General features: G+C 39.1%; 1 pseudogene; it reads right to left on the bottom strand.

Annotated features, from left to right (window-relative positions):
• Window positions 1-1131: 1131 nt before the first annotated feature.
• LOC103942233 lies at window positions 1132-5836 on the bottom strand (annotated as a pseudogene).
• Between the last annotated feature and the right edge of the window lie 1602 nt (window positions 5837-7438).

The following is a 7438-nucleotide window of genomic DNA, read 5'->3' as shown; positions in this document are numbered from 1 at the left end:
GTGTGACTCTCCATGGATTCTCTTCCATCTCACACTTTAATGTCAATTCTCATATCAACATTATAAAACATTATGCTAAAAACATGAAGTGACAAAGAGTTCCACTTTAAAAGAGTCTCCTTAGCATTTCTCTTCATTTTTTGGGTGTTTCTTCTTCTGCATCTACTTTTATCCATTGTTTCTTTCTTTGCCCCTTCCCAAATTGGATATGTTAGGTCTTTTGAACATCGACAAAAGCAAAAATTATGCAAGCAAAAGGTAAACTAGTTAATCCACCAAACTACCCCATTACATATTGGGCTGGCAATTGGATAAGGGCTTCTTGCAGGCCTATGTGTAGACTATCATTATCATTATCTATATTTCTCCATGTATCAAAGATTCCAAATACCCCTTTTCAGAACCAAAATCTAATGAACCCAGTCTTGAATTTTATAAAAGTGAATAGTATCCTAAGATCTTGATTGGTGTCTGGAATCAAATCGGAACAGATAACCCTCAAAATTCAAAGATATTGAAGGTAGATGAGAATAAATTTCGACTTGAGGGGATTAGAAGGGTATTAGGCATGAAGAAAACTTTTCACTTCTAATCCTAAGATATTCGGGAGGATTGGAATGGATTTCGTTTTGAGTAATTCATCTTTTAACCTCCAATTGACCATAATTTTTTCATTTCTTCATCAACATACCTTGAAAATATCAACTTCTACATTCCAATCCTCTATACCAAGTAAGGCCTAAACTAAGAAACTACGTATTCTTATAGTTGTAATCGCAATACACATATGTTCTCCAAATCATGTACTTTTAAAGAACTACGAACATAAATATCAACGAAATTCGCTTCAATTTCAAACGCAACTAAACTGAGTTTGAGAAGCAAGATAACATGAGTAATTGAATACTCAAACCGTGAATTACCTAGGACCTAAGGAAATAAGGATGGCTACTACTAAAACCAACAATAAATAGATATAACCATGGGGGAAGGATGAATTGCCAAGAAGGAACATGATCAGAAACACACCACAAACAAGAACATCATAAAAGTTAGGGAAGTTCTAAAACATGAACAATGAACCAAGTAGACATCTATCTGCTACCAAGCATCAAAGCTAGAGAGAACAACTCAATATAACAAGCAAATTACATTTCACTCACCGGTTACATAGGCAGTACACATTCAGCTTCACTTAGAATCAAAGCGATTCCTATTCAACTACTTGATCGAGGGATCACAACTTCGAATTTTGAAATCTTCGTTTCTTTAGTTATCTCATTGCACAACACCTATCACTAGCTACTATACTAAACAGTAACCATTTTAAGAAAATGGCAAGGACATTTACCCATCTAGTTGATGGTCTGTCTTCTGGGAGCACCATCCAACCAATCTAACTGCCAAAGAGAATAACAGGGTGTTATGATGTTATCTGTTGTGCTGGCAGACGGGATGTGATGGCCTAGAATACAACTTTAAACTCAAGAAAGATACACTACCAATACATAGAGACCTAAAAACAAATCAAATGCGTCTATAATATTTTGCTGTATTGAACTATGGAACAATTCCAAAGCATAACCGTGCCATAAAGTCAAGCATTTAGCCAGCCTGTATCAGAGCAGCACAGAGCACAAAACATCTTGCTTTTTGCCCCATACTTATTTGAGGTTATATCATCTAAAGAGGGACAACGTACAAAACCATTCCTTTCTCTCAAATACCATAGGGGATTCAATGTCACTTCTATTAAATGCGATGTTCTATTGAACTGTTTGTAGACATAAGGCTATCAACCTAATATAGGAGCATAAAAAAATGCATTAATGCTCGCCTAATATAAGAGCAGCAAAAACCTTTTCAGCAAAACCAAAAACCACCAAAAGGACCGCTGAATCAAACAAGGATACAATAGGGAAACCGAACTTGAAATTAACATGAAAGATAGCCTTGGGCCACTAAATATAGCTTATAAGTGCAAGATAGTCTAATAACCTATTAAGGGAAGTAACATTAACCTCAAGCATGTAATCCAAAATGATAGAAATTCAAATCAAACGATGTTCTTGCACTCTAGGTATCTATCTTAATGTGCCAACCTAGGTACTTTCTAATGCTCTCCTATCCACAAAACTGATTTGAAAGTATAACTTGCATCTCAAACAATCACCAAATTATATCAAAGTTCAGAGAAATGAAAAACAGAGACAAAATAAAGAAACTTGGTCAAACATTTGGATGGTAAGAGAAAGGGAAAGCGTTATATCAGAAAGATTCTCTTTCAAGTAAAGCTTATGATGGCTACACAGCAAGTAAGAGAGTTATGAAAATTAGCACTTATTGACACAGCAGGTAACATGAAACATGAAAATGGTGCGAACACATCCGTGCCTAGGGTTAACACTGTTGCACATATAAACTATATACACAATCAGTTGTGAAGGAAGCCTGCATTCTTATCGTTAATGCACGATAAGGCCATTCGTCAACCAAATTAAACACAATTAACTACACGTTCTAAATACAATGAACTGCACGTTATAAACATCTACGGAAACCAAAATAAAGAAAGCGAATTTGATTAGTAAAATGAGATTGTTAATCCAAGAGTAATGAATCTTATTCTAAACTCAACAATACTCACATGCTATAATTTAATTAAAACAAGCTGATAATTCCATTCAATTTCTCAGGCAATGCATAATACTTCTATGAGTAAAATCCGAATGACAAAATTAGTGTTCAAAACTTCTGAGATTTCATAAAAATCTAACTCTAAACCTCTCACTACCACATCAAGCTCTGGACTTGCGGCGAAGACTCTTCCTGAGCTTCTTTAACTTATGCTTGTTCATCTTCTTCTTCCTCTTCTTCTTCACACTGTCAGCCCAAATCGTCCTCACATCATCGGACTCCACATCGACCGCCTCGAAAACACCTAACCGATCGAACCCAGCTGGGGAAATCGGATTTAAGCAAAACCCAAATGGGAAATTGGGGAAGATGGGGAAGGGGTTGGGAGATTCGGCATTGTGGAAGCTTGTGGGACCTAATTGGGCAACCGGGTCTTCTGAGAATTCGGGGTTGGGTGGGCCTAGATGGCTATGGTGAGAAATAAGGGAGGCTGTGGGTTTGGGGAAGAGATGGGATTTGAGGGACGCCGCTGTTCTTAAAGCCGGTGAGTTTTTAGCAAGTTTGTGGACAAAACTCGCCATCTGGGGGCGGAAAGAGGCGGAGAAATTGATGAATCAGAGGTTTCTCCGTCGCAGAGAGACGCACGGTTCGGAGGATTTGAAAAGATTGATTTGCTATGGCGTTTTTGGCTATGCCGAAAGGGGTTTCGTTTCGAAGAGGAGAACGGCGACTGCAGGATGCGAATCGCTAGAACAAGAAAGAGCTGACGACGTCGTTTGGTGAATTGAATGGTGAGAAATGTTTTGCAATATCCCCCGAACTTGGTGCCTTATTCCAATTTGACCCCTGCCCCCTATTTTTTTCATTTTTTATGCACTTTATATCCTCTTGGAAATCAAAATTTTTTCTAACAAAACTATATTATCTATACTGAGGAAGTGGAGAAATTGGCTAAGCATCACAACGGACTAGTAATAAGATTGTTGCTTAGGAACTAAACCTCGTATTAGATGTTTGTGTTGCTGCTATGGACTCACTTTGTCATTTTTAAGCTAGAATCCTTGAATTTCTGCTGGAAATCTTGGTTGTTGGGAGTTTAGGATATGCAGCATATTTGGTGTACATTGAGTAGGTCTTGACATCTTGTGTTTTTTATTCTCTTTTTCTTTCTGGTGTATATGAGTAAACTAAATTCGATATATAGATTTCGTAATGATTTGCTATTGATTAATTGTTCACGTTCGTCTTTTTCTTTATCCATTGTGGTTTATGGACATCCAAATGCGACTATGAGACAGACGCTCAGGTACAGTTTATATTGCAGGATTCCCACTGATTACAAACATATACCTGGATACTTAGTGCTTGATTTGAGCCTGCATACACCGAACGTCCTTACTGTTAGGCCTCTCTTTCGGGTTATCCAAAGTGCAAAAGGAAGCAATCTTGAGAACCAGGAGCATTTGCTCCTCGTATCCGTTTCCCATCAATTTCACGTCGATTGCCTGCTTAGGGTTCTCTGAAGTCATGACATTCCTCATCCACTTAACCAGAGTCATCTCGTTCGTGTCCTGGAAAACTCATCGGATAGAAGCTTTCCCATCACCAGAATCCCCAACACCACCCCGAAACAGTATATGTCACACTTGTCTGTGAACTTGAATGTCTGATGGTATTCTGGTGCAACAATGCTAACAGCACCCGAAATATTAAAAATTAAAATATGAGTCTGACCATCCGGCATTGCTTTTGCTTGCCCGAAATCTGCAATCCGAGCTTCCATATCACCATCAAGCAGGATGTTTGCTGCACCGAGAGCGCCGTGAATTATTTGAGGGGTGTTGTTCATGTGAAGGTATTCAAGCCCTGCAGCAACTCCAAAAGCAATGTTATGCCTTGTAAGCCAATCCAACTGTCTTGTTCCGTTCGCAACTTGATTCAACATGTCTTTCAAGCTCCCATTCTTCATGAACTCATAGACCAGGTAATGACAATCCGGTCGAGACACGTGGGCTAGCAGAGGAACAAGATTTCGGTGCCTAATTTTCCCCACAGTGTTGATGTCCGATCGGATTTCACGCATCTTATTGTTCATAAACTCACTTTCCTCTTCAGCGATCAGTTTATCGGTATCTTTATGGGGTTGAACTATCTTTTTTATAGCAATAATTTTGCCGTTGCTTCCTGGCAACTCGGCTTTATAAACGTCTCCACCTCCACGCCATCCTATGAATTCCAAATTAGCCACGCTGTCTTCTTTCCTTTTGATCAGAGAACTGAAAATCGCAGGACCGCCGTCTTTGCCGCCCTTAAAAAGCAGAGAAAAGATAAACCCGGATAAACTTCCGGCCAGTGCTCCGGCCAAAAATTCGAGCAGCCACCCTCCTACCTTCTTGTTATTCTTCTTCTGCTTCGGTGTTGCAGATGGAGCTAGAGCTTTAGTTGGAGCTTGAGCATTAGCAGCAGCTGTGGTGCTGTTGTGGCCTTTTGTGCTTGTATTCTCAGCCAAAATGTAACGTTTTGGCACATAGGTCGCTGAAATCTCGATGATTTTCATCGTTGGTAATGAGCCATCGAGGAATTCGTTTCCAGCGAAGTTGAATAACCGAAGATTGCGAAAGGAACGAATGGTAGCTGGGATTTTCCCAGAGAAGAAATTGTCAGCAATGGAAAGGCTTTCAAGGTTGGGAAAATGCTTGAGGAAGCTCAAATTCCCAGAAAGCTTGTTAGAAGGAAGGTCGAGGGTTCGAAGGCGAATGAGGTTAGACAACCCGGCAGGAACTTCCCCGGAAAACCGGTTGTCTCCGAGGTTGAGAATCTCAAGCTTCCGGCAGTCAACAATTTGAGATGGGATTTTGTCAATGAGGTTGTTGTGAACAAGAGAGATCTCTTTGAGCTCGGCGAGCCGCCCTAATGCTGGGCTTAGAAAGCCATCAAGCCGGTGGGATTTGAAGATAAGCCGGGTGATTCGGAGGACGTAGGTGGTGTTGTCTGAGAGCCTGCGCTCACAGAAGACACCGGGAGTATTGCATGGAGCTGGTTGACTGATATGGAATTGGAGGCCCATGGTTTTTTGGATGGTGGAGAGGGCTTGGAGATCGGAAGGGTCGAGATTTAGTCTCGCGTGGATGAGGAGGAGGAGGAAGAGGAAGGTGAGGAGGCTGAGCTGGGCGGTGCTGCCGGATAAAGCTGCCTTAAATTAGTACTAGTTCATACTTGTGTGTTGGCTGGCTCGGTTGTTTGCTTTTGTATTGTAAAGGAGGATTTGGAATACTGGATGGAATGCGGAGGCAGCGGAGCCTTCGTTCACAGTAAAGTCAAGTCTCCAATAAGACAAGTTTACTGTGACTTTGTTATATGAGTTTAATCACCACATCATCCCATTTTCAAATGGTTCTCACTTTTCCGAATAATCAGCATGATCCCCTCCGGATTGTTGTGTCTGAAGGCCAACGACCAGGAGATGTGAATCGTTAAAGAGAGAGAGATTCAGATTCTTGGTTTGTGTGAGGTGAGTCAATGAGATAAGCTAATGAGGATTGCAAAAGTTAAAATAAGTGATTCGAATATCTTGGTCCTTGGGCTTCAAACATACAGATTCAGAGAGGACCTTCAAACCCTTTATAATCTAAGTTCATAAAGTGGTTTTTCTTTTCAACTAATACTAGGGAGATTATCAATTTAAACCAATGTTTGTAAACCATACAACATGGCTATTGATGATTGGATTATTATTTGAGTGTTGATCAACGTATTTATTTTCTATTAGTGACACATCGGATGATTTACAAATTTAGTCTAAAAAGTTGATCTAGCTAGCAATACTCTAGAGTTAAATGTAGTTGTAGACGTGGGTGCTGTTACATTGATTAGAGCGCATGCGCTTCTCTTATGTATTTAAGTTCGAATTTCTCCACCCGTAAGTCCGATTAATTTGAAGTGTAATATCCTTTTGATCCATTTGTTTTGTTCAAATTTGGTACTTTCACTTTGTTCATTTATCTCTAATTTGTGGGCTAATGTGCACACATGACAAGAAGAATCTGAGAATTGTTTGATGTTTCTTCCATCAATCATCCCAATTTATATAGTTTTTCAATAAATTATGGTTTCGAAGGTCATATATTACGAAAATAGCTTTCTTTGAGTAGAAATGTGAAAATATGCTCCAATACTTCAAAAAAACATGCAGCTTCTAAAGTTTTGCAGTTTATATTCACACATTTAAATAAATTAACGTCAAACTATATTAACGAGGCCAACATTGTTAACACGATAAAGCATAAATCTCAAATGGGTAAACAAGTTCCGCACTGCCAAATGGATTGCATGGTCAAGCAGCTCAATATTTCATGATTTCTTGACTTGGAAGTTTCCAAGTCACCCCCCTCAAGTCTCCAAGTCAACACAAAAGGAAAGGCAAGTCTTTGGTATGTTTCTGGCCGTTAGATCAAAGATTTTAAATCAATTATTTGATACTGACATGAAGGAAATTACACTCTGGCCACTCCCCCAAGTCCTCGCCAACACTTTTCTCTGCTTAATCTTAATCTTGTTGAATTACCAGGAAATTGTTTGCTTAATTGTTTATCTTCTTATATTATCTACAGGCTCGAGCCACAGAAAAATGTAGTAGTATATACTGGTTTCTGGTTGGAAAATAATTGTCACGTAATGTGTTATTTCTCATGATAGAATGATAGAATTTATAATTTTAAGACTTGTGTTTGAATATGTGTCAAACAACGATTTGTAAATGAAAATGAACATGTAAAAGTCGATAAATGTCATTTTGTTTATT

Source organism: the organism of the source record quoted next, unplaced genomic scaffold, assembly GCF_019419815.1.
Source record: "Pyrus x bretschneideri cultivar Hongxiangsu unplaced genomic scaffold, Pyrus_bretschneideri_v1 Contig27, whole genome shotgun sequence".
Taxonomy (NCBI): domain Eukaryota; kingdom Viridiplantae; phylum Streptophyta; class Magnoliopsida; order Rosales; family Rosaceae; genus Pyrus; species Pyrus x bretschneideri.
The sequence above is the reverse complement of the archived record's forward strand: the minus strand, read 5'-3'. Positions and strand labels throughout refer to the sequence as shown.